This window comes from Musca autumnalis, unplaced genomic scaffold, assembly GCF_047663935.1.
Source record: "Musca autumnalis isolate F117 unplaced genomic scaffold, ASM4766393v1 scaffold_2, whole genome shotgun sequence".
Taxonomy (NCBI): domain Eukaryota; kingdom Metazoa; phylum Arthropoda; class Insecta; order Diptera; family Muscidae; genus Musca; species Musca autumnalis.
In genome coordinates, this window is record NW_027411755.1 from 51,854,109 (window position 1) to 51,872,437 (window position 18,329).

Below are 18,329 nucleotides of genomic sequence, written 5' to 3' on the forward strand. Positions count from 1 at the left end.
GAACCCCCAGCAAAATTTTTTTCAAACTCCATTTTTTTCCGAACTATACAAGATATGAAGTTTTTAAGTTTTATTATATTTTGCTTCATGTATTTGGAGTAAACTTAGTAATTCATTTGCATTCAAATCCAATTTGTATAAGAATTATGCAAGGAAAACAAAATAAAAATTTGGCTCATTTGAATAGAACCCCCTTTAAAATTTGGGAATACAGAAAGATTGTACCAGCATAACGATGCATATTCACTCAATATTGAAAACGAAGTACTTTCAGTGATATTCATGCTTTGGCAAGGATTCTATAAATAATCAGGTGTAATGCCTTACAAAGCTTGCTTTTTTCATTCAACAACTTTATTTTTGGAAGCGTATTGTCTCCCTTAGTCGTATATTTTACGCATAAGTCATTCCCATACATTTTAGAGAATATTTACCACTGTAGAATATGACGGCTCCTCCAGGATATCCGCATTTATTTTCAAAAATTTAAGTTTTGATGACTCGAAGTGTACAAAAGTTTATAAAATCAAACATTTTTGGCAACCAAACTTCCTCATAAAGGACTAAAAATATTAAATAATGTTAAAATAAGTTTGAAAGAAAATTTTGAAAAAGTTTTAGAGTTATCTTGCACAATATCCGACTGGGTTTCGAAGCTTTTGGGCAATTATCTTAGGAAGTGTTGACTTACTCCGGAACAAAATGTACCATTGTAAATGAGGCCGCTCCAACAATCTACTGAAAAAGAGTCAAAACGATGCGAGAGGAGCTCCTAAACTTCACTTTATCCGAATTTTGTGTGGGAGGTACCCGAAGGAGTGGACCGATATAGTCTATATTTCAATCCCATACTGGACTGGATGAAATAATACGATGTGCAAAGCCTGCATCAATCAAAAACTCCATGCGAGGATTATCTTGCAGATTTGGCATTTTGGTTGGTGCATCAGGGTTTCTTGGAGCTTTTAGGCCAATATCTCAGGAAGTATGGACTTCCACAAGAAAAACATTGTACCGTCATAAAGGGAGCCGCAAGGAAAACTTACTGAAGAAAATTGCTAAACCATCCGAGAGGAGCCCTTAAACTTCACTTTATCCGAATTTTGTGTGAGAGGTACTGTAACGTGGTTTTCTCGTCGGCTGAGGTAACTTCAGTCGCGTCCAGGGTCTCCATAAGGACCCACTAAACCTTACGAAATGAAAAGACTAGTATTCTCCCATTCCTGGGGGCCAAATCGGGGATTTATTGATTAAATACTAATTTACAATCTTCTTGTGTTTAAATGCGATAAGAATGAATTCAATGGGTATATATTTGGATTAATAGTTTGCGTAAGTATTATGCAGACTCGCTGGGGTTTGGCAGTTGAGGAGCTCGTGTTGAATTATCGGGTTATTCTTCGGGGAAAATGGTGTTGTTTGTGTTCGGGTGTGAAAGATGTATTCGGTGTTCGGCTGTAGATGATCGGGAAGACGATGTATTCGGTGTTCGGCTGCAGATGATCGGAAAGACGTTGAATTCGGTGTTCGGCTGCAGATGATCGGGAAGTCGATGTATTCGGTTTTCGGCTGCAGATGATCGGGAGACGATGAATTCGGTGTTCGGCTGCAGATGATCGGGAAGATGATGAATTCGGTGTTCGGCTACAGATGATCGGGAAGACGATGTATTCGGTTTTCGGCTGCAGATGATCGGGAGACGATGAATTCGGTGTTCGGCTGCAGATGATCGGGAAGAAGATGAAGAAGATGTATTCGGTTTTCGGCTGCAGATGATCGGGAGACATGAATTCGGTGTTCGGCTGCAGATGATCGGGAAGATGATGAATTCGGTGTTCGGCTACAGATGATCGTGAAGACGATGTATTCGGTTTTCGGCTGCAGATGATCGGGAATACGATGTATTCGGTGTTCGGCTGCTGATGATCGGGAAGAAGATATGTTCGGCTGTTGATGTTCGGGAACACGATGAGTTCGGCGGTTGATGTTCGGGAACACGGCTTCGGGTGTTGATGCTCGGGTATCGGTGTTCGGGAAGACGGTACGGCGTTCGGATATTGACGCGATAAGTTCGTCGCTCGGGTGTTAGTCTAGGATTACGGTCTAGTTTCTACAGTCTACTACTATTACTCAAGCAGTGGAAAAGATGACCCGAAGGCCCTGTAGAACTGAAAAACCCGAAGGTCCAGTGCCGAATAGAACAGATGACTCGGAAGCCCTGTAGAACTGAAAACCCCGAAGGTCCAGTGCCGAATGGAACAGATGACCCGAAGGCCCTGTAGAACTGAAAAACCCGAATGTCCAGTGCCGAATGGAACAGATGACTCGAAGGCCCTGTAGAACTGAAAACCCGAAGGTCCAGTGCCGAATTGAACAGATGACCCGAAGGCCCTGTAGAACTGAAAAACCTGAAGGTCCAGTGCAATTTATTAGCTACCACAATTTAATGGGTAGCTTCCAAAAAGTATTCCCAACTCGGTAACACCAAGGTGTATGTTGGCGGATTTAGAACAATATTTAGTTCCAACCCGTGTAGCTAACTCCCTGCAGTAGCCAGCTCGCCATTTGCCTCCAAAACTGAAATACTTAAATAACTATGAGTATGAAGCGAATGAGAATTATTCGCCCTAAGTATAAATTACGATGGTTGCTACAATACACTGGAGTTAAATTTAGCAGTGTGTGACCTGTGATGCCACTAGTGTCAGGTAGACAAGTGTTGTCGAAGCGATGTATGTAAGGGCGTTTCTTGGTAATAGTTGTTGTATTATGTACGTGAACATATTGTCACGTTACAGTACCCGAAGGAGTGGACAGATATAGTTCATATTCGAACCAGATCTATATCTGAAAGAAATAATGCGATGTGCAATGTTTTGACCAAATCGAGAGTTATCGTTCAGACCATTTTACAGAAAAATTTTGAACTTTTGTGAGGGAGGTACCAGAAAGAGTGGACCGATATGGCCCATCTTCGAACCTAAACTTAGTTTGGACAAAATATTTCTATATTATTACTATTATATTACTATATAGTTTCGAATCGGTTGAACTGTTCGAGAGTTATCGTGCGCACAAGCCAGACAGACATTTTTCGTATCAAAGTGTAATGCCAATTCGATCATATACTTAAATTTGACCTATGGTTTTAGGCATGATACCCACCAGCGCCCACCTCGGGAATAATTTTCCAAAGTAGTTTATGGGTTTAAGATTATAAGTGGTGGGACGCTGACTAAAGCTGCCCTAGAAAAGGGTTTCTAGGGATATATTAGCGTATAACTCTGTTATCTGACCACGTACATTAACATAATAGACATCAGTGGCAAGATGAAGAAATCTTCTTCCAAATTTTTCTTGCGGTACGTGCCTTCCAGGAAGAACGCTATAAGATCTATATTAAAAATTTTACCAATTTTTTTTATCCGCTAAATTTTCCACCACAAATTTTTGCACCATAAGATAATCGGGACCTTTGTTCGTGTAATTTTATATTAACAGCATAAAACAAATCTTACCGTGTACCCCTCCAGATTGGAAAGGGGGGAGAATGTTACACTCATGGTTTTGTTAAAACACTCCTCGCAGCAGCACAAAGCTGTAACCGGCCATTGACTTGATTTTTACACCCTAAATATTTTTGGCCACTTTCTCCATACAAGTGGATCCACTGTGACGGCTATGCGGTGTTATTTTTGATATTTGCAAAAATTGCAAAGATGTTATAACCCTAATGTATACGTATCTGTGATTTATAAAGGGCAGCAATCGTTATAAGTCGGCCTTATAAGTGACTTTACAAAGTGAACTATCACGTATATACAAGGTGAACAAAGCCCGTGCCCACCAATTTTTTAGTCCTGCAATCCTTATTTTTTATTTTTTTGTAATTCCGTTTCTGACCCATCGGAGACCCTATAAAGTATGTATATTCTTGATCAGGGTAAAAATTCTAAGTCGATATAACAATGACCGTCCGTCCATCTGTTGAAATCCAGATACATCTAGCAATTTCCGGTATTTTGAAGTTTGTGGCACCAATATTCCACCGAAACTGTTGAAATTTGGTATGTAGTCTTCACTTGGGTTATAAAACTTTACATATCGGTCGGTATAGATCCACGCCTTCATATAGCCCCCATAGAACTATACCTTGCGATTTTTGGTATTTTAAAAGTTATGGCCTCAATATTCATCTGAAATGGCTGAATATTCGTACTTAGTCTTCGCTCGAGGTGTAAAGCGTTCCCCCAGAATTTTGTCGGTATAGGTCCACAACTTCGTATAGCCCCCATAGAACGGTACAAGCCGAATTTCGATATTGTTGTGGCCTCAACATTCCACCGAAAGGAGTGACAGTTGTTATTTAGTCTTTGTTGGGGGTACAATATATTTCCCTTGTGGCCACAAATTTGGTATTTAGTCCACGTTTCGATATAGCCCCCATAGAATGGTACCTTCCGATTTTCGTAATTCTGAGGGTTGTGACGTTAATATCCCATTGAAATTACTGAAACTTTTCATTTAGTCTTCCATGGGGTTATAAAATATTCCAGAAGATAATTATTAGTATAGGTCGACGTCTTCCTATATCCCTATAGAAGCGTACATCTTGATTTTTGGTATTTCCGATATTTCGAACTTTGTTAATTAGTCTTCTTTGAGTCTAAAAACATTCCAACATTCCGCCAGAAATTTGTCGGTACAGATCGAAGTTTTGATATGAACGGTACCTCGGTATTTTGAAATTGCCGAAATTTTGTATTTAGACTTCTTCATAAACGAAAGGAAACGAATTGTTCCATTTTACTTCAATACAAATTGTGCTGAAGGGTATAAAAAGTTCAGCCCGGTCGAACTTAACTCCGTTCTTACTGGTCGATTTTACACTGGGTCTCCGTGATTCACCCTAACGTAAATAGATATAATTCAATGGAATTATTTCTTTTTATTGCGTACTCCAGCACTATAGAATCAATGGTAGGTTCAAAAGAATAATTTCAAAGGCTTTCCCTGCAGTTTCACTCTTAACTTTGCATCAACGTTCCCACCCTCCCCCAACTACGGCAAGCCCAACCTTCATTTCTAGATAGTAGAAAAATAATAATGAAAAGGCGCGGTATTCCAGAGAGCAAAGCAACAAATAGAGAGGAATGGAGATCTCTTCTTAGTTCGGCCTATAGAACAAATGTTCTGTAATGGGCCAGCTAAGTAAGTAAGTAAGTAAGTAAGTAAGAAAAATAATTTTATTGTATGATTAAAGTTTTAAGCCTTCTTCGACTAAAGTTAAAATGTTCATTGGTTGCCGGTTAAGGTTTACATACATATACAGGACAAACCGTCGTTGGCTATGGTTACTTTCAGCAACAACAAAAACAACATAATAAAGGCAGAAAGGCAGTCCAGTGTTGCCCGTTGAAGCCCCTGTTGCTTCTGTTGTGATTCTAAGAACATGGACTGCATACAAATGTTGGTTGTTACTTCTTTTTTTTTATTCTCCCCCATTTTTCTCTGTCTTTTTTCCGGTGAAGTTTCTGTTCTGCAGCTTTAGTTGTGAAATAAAAACAACATAAAAGAAGTCCATAGCAAAGCTACAACAACAAAAACGAATAGATAATGGAAGTTTAATTCAGATATTGACAGACAAATACTTAGTGCCATAACATTGTAGAAAACTATATTTCGTAGTTAGTAATGGCTTAAATACACAAAAGCTAATGGAAGCTGTAGTGGGCGACTGAAAGAGAAATCATGAATAAGATAAGGGAATACTTTATTTTTCATTTACTCTATGTACAGTATGAATTTTATGGTAGTTAAGATTAGAAACTTTAAGGTTCTTTGCTGTTTTAAATTAATAAAAATAGGACTCTCTTGGATTGTTGTTGTAGTAGTTTTTTTAGGTTCTGGGCTTTATCTCGGACATTATTATCCCCTCCTCAAAAGTTGTAACATTCTGGTCTTTATTTCGAAAATTATGAACCTCAACTCAAGGATGCAATAAGGACCATTTTGGGTCCACTCGTTCATATTCCTGGATTTACCAACGAGTGGATCGGAAATGCTCTATTTGCATAAAAAAGTAAAAACAACGAGAGGTACCTTCCGCATAGACTGATACTGCTTAATCTACCTCAAGTTGTAGAAACTTTATATATAAACTTAATAATTCTTCAGATTGAAGACATCAGGGTTTCTCTGCTGTGCTTGACTCTAGTGACCCATACTTATTGGGTATGTAGGGTGGGCTAGAGGTCAAGTGTGGAAACGCCCAGAACTGATAGATGTGTATATACCGCCGATTAACAATTATCTTCCGCGTTATTCGTCCGACATCAGGCCACTGTTAGAAGGCGATAAGCAGCAGGTTCTAGGTAATTTTAGGATTCATATGACTATTGAGGTATGCTCATCCAGCGACGAACCTCCCTCCCACCCAGATAAGAGTAGACTGTGTGACTTGGCAATGCGTTATTTTCCTTTGGATAGGACCCTCTCCATACCCTCATCTTCATCCCACTTCAAAATCTCTGAAGGGCGCACTTTCTGTATCCATGGGAAAGCCAATTGGCAATGCTACAGAGAATTTACCAACCAACTACCCAATTCCTCGTATAGCAGGTAGGAATTTCCAAGACTTCATCACCGCAGCAGCAGCTCATCATATCTCTGATGGTCGAATAGGTGAAATAAATCTTAATTTCTAAGCTGAGGCATAGGAAATGAACGTAATGAGCTTCCCCGTACGAAGCCTAGCGACCCAAATGTCAGATAGCTGACATTGGTAGCCAATGGGTAAGTCGGTGAACACAAACGGAAGAAGTGATAAGAAAATCTCAGGTACTGTAACATTGTAACCGGCAGTAGTAAATTGTGGACAATTCTTAAGACGGTATCGAACACTGTGAAGAAGGGCGATTGGACTTCTGTCATGTTTTATTTATCACTCCCATTGCGACCGAGCGAAAATAAGTGGGATCCCTTCCTAACAGAATTTCACTGGTGATGTTAAAGCAGCTGGTTGAATCAGTAGTCGATTATCCGAGTATAGTCCTAAATTTATCGCTAAACACCTACTTGTTTCGAAAGCCAGACAAATAGGAAGAGTAGGGCCGCTACTGAACATAGGTTAGGATGCCAGCCCACCTCACTTCTGTCACCAGTAGCGGAATTTCAATGGTGATGCTACAGCAGTTAGATGAACCAGGAGTTGGGTATCTGAGCAAAGTTAAACACCCTAGTCGTTTCTGAATCCTGAAAAATGGACAGCGTGGTCCTGCTACTGAAGTCAGGAAAGTATGCCAGCAGTAGCGAGAATTTTTGAGGCGTTGCTCCTCCGCAATACAGGTTATTTCGGCAACATAGTACCACAACAGTACTGCATACCATTTCCGCACATATTAGTTGACATTTCAAACATAACAGGTCGTTTTACAGTACAGCATTGGACTCGACTAAAGCCTTTGATACAATCAGTCATGCAATGTTGCTGAAGGATGTCTAAAGAACTGTCATGCGGCCTTGTAGGGTTACCAGCTGTATGTGTTTTTGTCAGTAATACGTGGTATTCACGAACTAGAAAGTCCCCAGAGTGAAAAGGGAGTTTCCAAAGGAAGGGTGATATCTCCGGAACCTCGAAAAAATATATGAAAAAATCCTTGAAATGATCTTTAACAATGTACTCCGGTTATTCCTTAAAAATATCTTTAACAAATCCACTCAGGTAGATCCTTAAGAAGAGTGAAGAAGAGAATTCCTTGAAAAATCCACGATGATAGCTCTTTGAAAAAATAATTCTTAAAAAACGAACGCTTATAGCTCCCCACAAAAATTAATTCTTAAAACATATCCACGCTTATAGCTCCCCACAAAAATTAATTCTTAAAACATATCCACGCTTATAGCTCCCCACAAAAATTAATTCTTAAAACAAATCCACGCTTATAGCTCCCCACAAAAATTAATTCTTAAAACAAATCCACGCTTATAGCTCCCCACAAAAATTAATTCTTAAAACAAATCCACGCTTATAGCTCCCCACAAAAATTAATTCTTAAAACAAATCCACGCTTATAGCTCCCCACAAAAATTAATTCTTAAAACAAATCCACGCTTATAGCTCCCCACAAAAATTAATTCTTAAAACAAATCCACGCTTATAGCTCCTCACAAAAATTAATTCTTAAAACAAATCCACGCTTATAGCTCCCCACAAAAATTAATTCTTAAAACAAATCCACGCTTATAGCTCCCTACAAAAATTAATTCTTAAAACAAATCCACGCTTATAGCTCCCCACAAAAATTAATTCTTAAAACAAATCCACGCTTATAGCTCCCCACAAAAATTAATTCTTAAAACAAATCCACGCTTATAGCTCCCCACAAAAATTAATTCTTAAAACAAATCCACGCTTATAGCTCCCCACAAAAATTAATTCTTAAAACAAATCCACGCTTATAGCTCCTTTTAAAATATTTCTTAAAACAAATCCACGCTTACAGCTCCTTTTAAAATGTTTCTTAAAAAATCCACGCTTATAGTTCCTTGCAAAAAATTATTCTTAAAAAAATCACGCTTATGACTCCTTGAAACAAATATTACTTAAAAATTCCACGCTAATGGCTCCTTGAAACAAATATTACTTAAAAATTACACGCTTATGGCTACTTGGAAAAAATATTCCTTAAAAATCCACGTTTATGGCTACTTGGAAAAAATATTCCTTAAAAATCCACGCTTATGGCTCCTTGGAAAAAATATTCCTTAAAAATCCACGCTTATGGCTCCTTGGAAAATATATTCCTTAAAAATCCTCCCTTATAGCTCTTTGGAAAAATATTCATTAAAATATCCGCGCTTATAGCTCTTTGAAAAAATATTCTTTGAAAATTCCACGATGATAGCTCGTTGAAAACATAATTCTTAAAAAATCAACGCTTATAGCTCTTTGAAAAACAATCCTTAAAAATCCACGCTTATAGCTCTTTGAAAAAAAATCCTTAAAAATCCACGCTTACAGCTCTTTGAAAAAAAATCCTTAAAAATCCACGCTTACAGCTCATTGAAAAAAATCCTTAAAAATCCACGCTTATAGCTCTTTGAAAAAAAATCCTTAAAAATCCACGCTTATAGCTCTTTGAAAAAAAATCCTTAAAAATCCACGCTTATAGCTCTTTGAAAAAACATCCTTAAAAATCCACGCTTATAGCTCTTTGAAAAAAAATCTTAAAAAATCCACGCTTATAGCTCTTTGAAAAAAAAATCCTTAAAAAATCCACGCTCATAGCTCTGTGAAAAAAAAATCTTAAAAAATCCACGCTTATAGCTCCTTGCAAAAATATTTCTTAAACATCCCCGCTAATAACTCCTTGCCAAAAATCTTTCTTAAAACATCCACGCTAATAGCTCCTTGCCAAAAATCTTTCTTAAAACATCCACGCTAATAGCTCCTTGCCAAAAATCTTTCTTTAAAAATCCACGCTTATAGTTCTTTGATAAAATAAACCTAAAAAATCCACGCTTATAGCTTCTTGCATAAAATATTTCTTGAAAAATCCACGCTTATAGTTCTTTGATAAAATAAACCTAAAAAAATCCACGCTTATAGCTCTTTGATAAAATAAACCTAAAAAAATCCATGCTTGTAGCTCTTTGATAAAATAAACCTAAACAAATCCATGCTTGTAGCTCTTTGAAAAAATATTCTTTAAAAAATCCACGCTTGTAGCTCTTTGATAAAATAAACCTAAACAAATCCACGCTTGTAGCTCTTTGATAAAATAAACCTAAACAAATCCACGCTTGTAGCTCTTTAAAAAAATATTCTTTAAAAAATCCACGCTTATAGCTCTTAAAAAAAAATATTCTTTAAAAAATCCACGCTTATAGCTCTTTGAAAAAAATCCTTAAAAAATCCACGCTTATAGCTCTTTGAAAAAAAATCCTTAAAAATCCACGCTTATAGCTCGTTTAAAAAAAAAATCCTTAAAAAATACACGCTTCTAGCTCTTTGAAAAAAAAATCCTTAAAAATCCACGCTTATAGCTCGTTTAAAAAAAATCCTTAAAAAATACACGCTTCTAGCTCTTTGAAAAAAAATCCTTAAAAATCCACGCTTATAGCTCGTTTAAAAAAAAATCCTTAAAAAATACACGCTTCTAGCTCTTTGAAAAAAAATCCTTAAAAATCCACGCTTATAGCTCGTTTAAAAAAAATCCTTAAAAAATACACGCTTCTAGCTCTTTGAAAAAAATCCACGCATATAGCTCTTTGCAAAAATTATTCCTTAAAAAATCCACGCTTATAGCTCTTTGGAAAAATATTCCTTGGAATATCCACGTTTGTATCTCCTTGCAGAAATATTCTTTAAAAAAATCCATGCTTATAGCTCTTTAAAAAAAATCCACGAGTTTAAATCTTTGAAAAGATATTCCTTAAAAGCCCACGCTTATAGCTCTTTGAAAAAGTATTCCTTAAAAAAATCTATGTTTATAGCTCTATGAAAAAGTATATCTTAAAAAGTCTACGTTTATAGCACTTTAAAAAATATTCCTTAAAAGCCCACGCTTATAGCTCCTTGAAAAAGTATTCCTTAAAAAAATCTATGTTTATAGCTCTATGAAAAAGTATATCTTAAAAAGTCTACGTTTATAGCTCTTTAAAAAATATTCCTTAAAAATCGACGCTTATAGCCCTTTGAAAAAATATTCCTTAAAATCCAAACTTAAAGCCCTTCGAAAAAAATATTCCTTAAAAATCCACGCTTATAGCCCTTTGAAAAAATATTCCTTTAAAATCCACACTTAAAGCCCTTTGAAAAAAATATTCCTTAAAAAATCCACGCTTATAGCCCTTTGAAAAATTATTCCTTAAAAATCCACACTTAAAGCCCTTTGAAAAAATATTCCTTATAAAATCTACGCTTTGAAAAAATATACCTGAAAACGCGCTAACAACTCCTTAAAAAATATTTCTTAAAAATCCACGCTTATAGCTCCTTGTAGAAGTATACCTTTTAAAATCCACGCTTGTAGTGGATTCTTTAAGAAACACAAATTCAAAAACCGTCTATTGACAAAGATTTCTGTAAGAAAATTCTTACTAACTACTTTTATATCAAAGAATACTGCTCAATCCTATATTTAGTTCAATGATATGGGAATTAAATGTTGTTTCCTTTTTCCCATTAACTTTATTTTTTCCACATTTACCTCACCCATTGATTCATATAATTATTGTATTTCTAACTAATTTCATAATTCACAATGATGGCTGTTTATTTATTATCATTCTCCTCTTTCAGATGACATAACAGACAGTCAAACGTCAATCATACGTCCCTTAATAATAATAGCCAAGAACTTGTTTTTCCTACTCTCCATTAGTCTGTCATGTTTTGCATTGAGTTTTATCGTAACTCACTGATTTCCATTCTCTAATAGAGTAGACAAATTTAATGACGCATAATATAAAACAAAATAACAAAAAACTTTTTGACCTGTTGAAAGTGATGCCATGAAGTTTTCGAAAAATTTACGCCAGTTCTTCTTCTCTCTTTTTCTCCGAGTTTCTATTTCCATTGAAAAAATTAAACTGTCGAATATTAACACCTACCTATCTACCTACTATCACATAATTACTTACCTTTGGCGGAGGCAAAAATTCAATTTCCAATATTCCTTCGAATTAATGACAGCTTTCAAAAACACAATGGTCATAAGACGGGCGACATGTGCTGCTGGTGACTTTAGTCAAATGTTTGAACTTTGAAACAATTAATCATCATTAAAATCATGACATGCTAAAGCTGACAAATACTAGTTAACACAAACACACACGAATACACACACGTGAGGTATTTCTTTATACTTCAACATTCATATGTAGCAAAGCTTAGTGATGTTCAAAGGACGAATACAAAAGGTTATGCCAAAAAAGGAAATGAAAATGCATTTGCTAACGTTATGAACAGCCACAACAACAACGAAAATATGAACGAGATTTGCTTTTCCACGATAGTAGCAGTAGGGCTTAGTGGATTTTTTTGTGTGTGCACAAAATGCAAGGTATTAGGCACACAACGCTACACAAACACGAACCAACGCTTTTCTATATATCATCCGCAACACACACATGTATACACTCACTCACGTAAACTCACATAATCGGAAAATAGAATTTTCAATTGAAATTCAAGGGAAATATTTGCCCCCCAACTTCTGGTTGGCATAGAGGTTAACAAACTTTTTTCTTTTAGTTGACCGAGTATTTTTTCTCTCGTTTTTTAGGTTGATACATCGTTTTCGCCTCACAGGATATTTAACACATATTGAGGTTTGAGTGATGGAATTTTTCAACAATTTGTAAAATGACTACTAAATATTTTTGTAATATTTTCAACTTTATTTTTTATTTCCTCCTTTCTTTCCCCCTTTTCATTTGCATTATTTTTCGAAAAAAAATCTTCAAGCTTATTCCACCTTTTTCACGATAAACTCACAACACACGTTCGTTTGCCGTTAGAGCAAATTATCAACTAAATATTTTTACTACGTCAGTCTGTGATTGTTCGTAATGCAAGTCGTTTTCCAACTTCGCTTTCATTCCCCCCACACACACAAATATATTTCCCTCTTCATCCCGCGCCTTTTTCCAAGACTTACCTTAGTGTCCCCATTATCCTTAGATATCCCTACATGGCAAACATGCGACGACGAGGCAAAAACTGAACACAGAGTTTTGTGGTAAGTTTTGCTGTCGTTGTTGTCTTCGTGCCAGGACATTGTGCTGTGATTGTGCATGGCGGCATACCATGGATTTGGCTTGGATGAATTATAAATTACCATGCATAGCTATACATCGGCTAAAAGTTATGTTGTTATTCTCTTACACTACTCAGAGAATGAAATATGTTCAAAAACCGAGAGAGAAGAAGAGAAAGAGAGTAACAATAATAAAAGAAGGAACACTGAGAACAGGGGTTAATTCAACACATGAGAGTGGTGAATATTGCTGTTATTCTCATGTAATGTAGGTTATGCTCACACAACTACTGAATCCTTATTAAATGATACCAATTTGAGAGAGAATGAAATTGAGAGTTAGTTGAGAAACAACCCTTGGGTAAACAGTTTGTGACGTAGGCACAAGAAGCAACAGGTTGTTTCTATATCTTTTTTAGATAACTAAGATAAAGTATAACAGTTTTCCAATGTATCTATGCCGTGGTGAATTTAAATGCACAAGTATAGATAAATTTGCAGATAATTTTATTATCTATAATTTTATCTATTTATTTTACAAGCATGTTCTGATGAAAAATAAAGTTCAAATTATGTGCGATTTTCAAACTAATAACAGACATAATTACCGGTAATTATCGAATTGTGCAAAATTTTTAAATGTCCATAACTTCTATTTTTAACGATTATGTTCGGTTGGCTATCAAACCAAACCGAAATTTATTTACAGAAATTTGTCAATAGATGGAGTTGACCACTGTTGTTACGATAATATAACTACATAGATAAAATGTTAGCCGGTTTTAACAGCTAAGTTCATACACATTGAACTGGAAAGTGCTTCGGAATGATATCATAAGGCCAGAATTTTGATTTCTCATAATTTGTATATCCGTACTGTGCTCTAATAGTGTGTTTAAACCCTCAACAGTTTGTAACTTATCGAAATTTTCGATGTTCCAAATAATCATGTTCGTCCATCCGTCCGTGTGTGTGCTGCCATCAAAATGCATGAAGATATAGCTTTTTAAGTTGGTACAGAAGATTCTATTACATGTTTCGGCTTAATATAGCTCCCATAGAACAGTACCTTCCGGTTCTTGGTATTGTGAAGGTTTCAGCCTCATTGTCCCACCGACATGGCTCGAATTTGATATGTATTTGGTTTTCGTGGAGGGTATAAAATATTCGCGCAGAGAATGGTCGGTATAGGATAATGTTTTGATAGAGCATCTATAGAACGGTACGTCTCTGTTTTTGATATTTTCATGGTTTTAGCCGCTTTATCACAAGGAAATGGCTAAAATATGTATTTAGTCTTCGATTGGGTTACGAAATATTACTACAGAGTATTGGCGATATGGTTCCACATTGTTATTTAGCCCCCATTGAACGGTATCGCCCGATTTTCAGAATATTAAGAGTTTTAGGCACACTATTTAACAAAAACTATTGCATCGAAACACACTTCAACAAAACACAGATATGTCTTTTGTTTGCAGATAGGTAAATTTAGTTGGTATAGGAATTTTTAAATTTGCAAACATAATTTTGTACCAAATGAACTGTAAATTGGCAATTAGGTTTCTCAATGGTAAAGAAAGCTCTCCACCAAAAAGTGTGAACATAAACCCACGTTTTATTACAAAGGGTTTTCACCAATTTAAAGAAATATGATGTTTTTATTTACATATTCGGCCTAAGGTTGCTGTAATATAGGCTATGTATAGTCTCGGTATATGTATAGTCTCGATAATCCGGACACTCGTTAATCCGGACAACGCGGTAATCCGGACACTAAAATGTTTTACACTATAGACTATATAATCCTCGGTAATCCGGACACTAAAATGTTTTACACTATAGACTCTATAATCCGGACACCCCACAATACACATACATAGTATATACCCTAGACGAAAAGGCGTTGTTTGATCGAAGGATGATTAAAAAAAAAATAATTGTTCTATTGTAAAGGAGCAACTAGTAAGCAGCAAAGCGAGGAAAATATAAACATGAGAATTTAGTGATCGGAAACTCCGAGATATCTTAAAATGTGTTTTATACCCTCCACCATAATATGGAGGGTATAATTAAATTTGTCATTCCGTTTGTAACACAACGAAATATTCATCGGAGACCGTGTAAAGTATATTTATTCTTGATCAGGGTAAAATTCTAAGTCGATATAACCATGTCCGTAATTTGGGATAGAAGTTTCTTTTACTCCTAGGATGTTTGGTATTGCAAATACCTATAACGGTCTACGTTTGGATATAGCCCCCATAGAACGGTACCTCTCGATTTTCGGTATTTTGAAGTTTGTGGCCACAATAATCCACCGAAATGACTGAAATTTGGTATTTAGTCTTCGTTTGGGGTATTAAACTTTCTATATGAAATTTATCGGCATAGGTCCACGCCTTGATATAGCTCCCATAGAAATTTGGTATTTAGTCTTCGTTGGGTGTATTCAACTTTCCCCCTAAATTTATCGGTAAAGGTCCACGCCTTTATATAGCCCCCCCCCCCCCCCCCCCCATAGAACGATGCCTCCTGATTTTCGGTATTTTGAATGTTGTGTCCTCAACATACCACCCATATTCCTAAAATTTGGTATTAAGTCTTCGTTGGTGGTAAAAAACTTTCCCCCAAAAAAATACCGGTATAAGTCCACGTTTTCCTATAGCCCCCGTAGGACGGTTTATCCAGTAATTCTGAAGCTTGTGACGTAAATTTCCAACCGAAATGACTGTAATGTGTTATTTAGTCTTCCATGGGGTTATAAAATACTGCAGAAGTTAATTATCAGTATAGGTGTACGTCTTCGTATATCCACCATAGAAGCCTACCTCTTGATTTTCGGTATTTTGAAGGTACCTCCCAAATTTCTGTATTTTGAAGGTTAGTCACAATGTTTTACCGAAATTGCTGAAGGTATATCAAGCTCGGCCCGGCCGAACTTAACGCCGTTCTTACTTGTTTTAATTGAGATGCTTTATGACGGACAAAGTCTTTATAAACTGATTTGAAAAAATCCTTGTTAAGAAGGCAAATATTTCGTACTAGAAAATACCCTTTCTAACAATCCAAAAACCTTTATTTTTCATTAAAAGTCCTTAGAGGAATATACATATCGGTTTTGCCGCTCCTTCAGTCAGTTTTGGTAATGAGACAGTGCATTTTTTTGGAAAATGTCGATAAACGACACTGTTCTACAAAAGTTGAGAAGAAAAATATTCATACGTTATGATGCAAAAATTCCATGTTTTGCTTGAAAGATAAAAGGAAAAAGGATCAAGAAAAACGTTGTGAAAAAAGTTATGCCCGTTCAAATTTGAACCCTTATAAAACAAAAAACGTAATGAACCGAAGGAACCAACGTTGTTTTCGTTGTCCATGAACCCCAACACGATAGAATTTTTGCATCAGAGCGCTTGAATATTTTTCTGGTCAACTCTTGTAACACAGTGTCATTTATTGATATTTTGCGATATACTAGGGAGTTCTTAATTATTATCTTGGATACAATTTTCGTCGGTTATATGCAAAAATATCCAAAAAAAAAACGTGGATAAAAAAACTAAAAGTCAAAATCTCGAGACTCGATGTTCACCGTAGTCTAGTGGACTTTTTTTCTCAATACAATCCCAGGTTTTTTCAATCGCCCTGGCCTACTTTTTATGTTTAAAATAAAATTTAAGATATCTCTTTTATCATGTATATTGATCACGAACATGGTCAATTATTTCATATTCCATTTCAGAAAAAACGGATACATTTTTTTGCACAACATAAAAGATTTTTGGTATATAGCTTAAGAAAAAATTTCCCAGTACGAATCAGGTCGCGAGCCAATTTTTTGGTTGTTGCGGACAAAAAGTTATGGCGGTTTTATTTCGGCTTTTAATAATGAAAAAATTATAAAAACGCTATTTATTTTAATGAGCACAATTGTAACTAAAAAGTTCTCTCGAAGTGACTTCAGCAAGTAATTCATAATGCTCAGAATTCCCGGAGTGTACATAAAATTGATAAATTATGGAATATAAGTCAACTTTTTTTTAAAATAAAGGTCCATTTACCGGTCTTCTTCTTCTTTATTTGCACATTCGTTTTCCGAATATTAGCTACCAATACAATTTAATTACAATTATCATATATACATTATTTGTTTTCATACATTATTTATCAAATCTGCAAATTCCTCTCTGTCTCTCGACATGCTTAATAGATTTGTGACATCTCGAATACCAGTCCATTCCGTGATATTATCAAGCCATGTTAACTCTTTTCTTCCTCTAATGGGGTTTCCTTCAATTTTTATGCGGGTTATATTTTGTAATAATTTATATTTTTTAATCCTCATTATATGTCCCAAGTAAGCAGTTTTTCTTCTCTTTATGGCTGTGATGAGTTCTCTTTCGCAATGCATTTTCCTCAATACTTCAGCATTTGAAACATGAGCAGTCCAAGGAATTTTTAATATTCGCCGATATATCCATATTTCAAAGGCTTCTAACTTTTTAATATCGGCAGATTTCACTGTCCACACCTCCATTGCGTACAGTAGGACTGACCACACATATGCTTTGACAAATCGAGTCTTCGTTTCAAGATTGACGTCATGGCTGGTAAAAACTCGCTTGTATTTCAAAAATGCATCTCTCGCCAACTCTATTCGGCATCTTATTTCCTTCGAGGAGTCCCATTGTTCGGTAATTGTAGCTCCAAGATATTTAAAAGTCTTAACTCTCTGTATGTTTGAATTGTGTTTTTTTATATGGCGTTATTGTGTTCTTGTTTTTTGCTTATAATCATAAATTTTGTTTTCTGGATATTAATTTTTAAGTCATATTTGTCACTGCAAGTTGAGAGTGTATCCACAAGGTTCTGAAGTTGGGATATGTTATGTGCCATTAGAGTTGTGTCATCAGCATATCTAATGTTGTTTAAAACCGTACTGCCTATGTGGATGCCATTTCGCAATCTATTGATCGATTCGTGAAATATTTGTTCTGAATAAATATTGAAAAGCAATGGAGACAGTATATACCCTTGCATGACTCCTTTGGATATAGGTATACTTTCCGTCATTTCTCTGTTTACCTCAATTTGAGCAGTCTGGTGCCAGTATAGACTATTTATACATTGTATTTCTTATCTATATTTATTGAGTTAAGAATGTCTATCAGTTTATCATATATTACGTTGTCGATGGACTTTTCATAATCAACGAATCATAGGAATACATATTTTTGGGCGTTTCTACATTTTTGTATCAGATTGTTTATGGAAAAACGGGCCTCTCTGGTACCCGGATATATTCTTGAATGAATAATTCTACGGAATATTTTTAGGGCATGGCTCATAAGACTAATTTGTCTGAACTCGTGACAGTATTTAGCGTGACTTTTTTAGGGATGGTAATAAATGTCGATTTTAACCACTTCTGTGGGTATAAGCCTGTATCATATATGTTGTTGAATAATTTTGTTAAGAGATCCATGTTTTCATGATTTATTAATTTTAAAATTTCAGAGGGAATCTCATCTGGGCCGCACGCTTTTTTTTATCTTTTAGCGA

General features: G+C 35.7%; 1 protein-coding gene across 1 annotated transcript in view; it reads right to left on the minus strand.

Moving 5' to 3' along the window:
- The window catches only part of LOC141392783 (uncharacterized), a 384,189-nt gene extending 371,649 nt beyond the window's left edge, over positions 1-12,540 (minus strand). The window contains exon 1 of the mRNA XM_073965749.1: positions 11,647-12,540. The gene's annotated coding sequence lies outside the window, so the exon portion shown is untranslated. The remainder of the gene's footprint in view (positions 1-11,646) is intronic.
- Between the last annotated feature and the right edge of the window lie 5,789 nt (positions 12,541-18,329).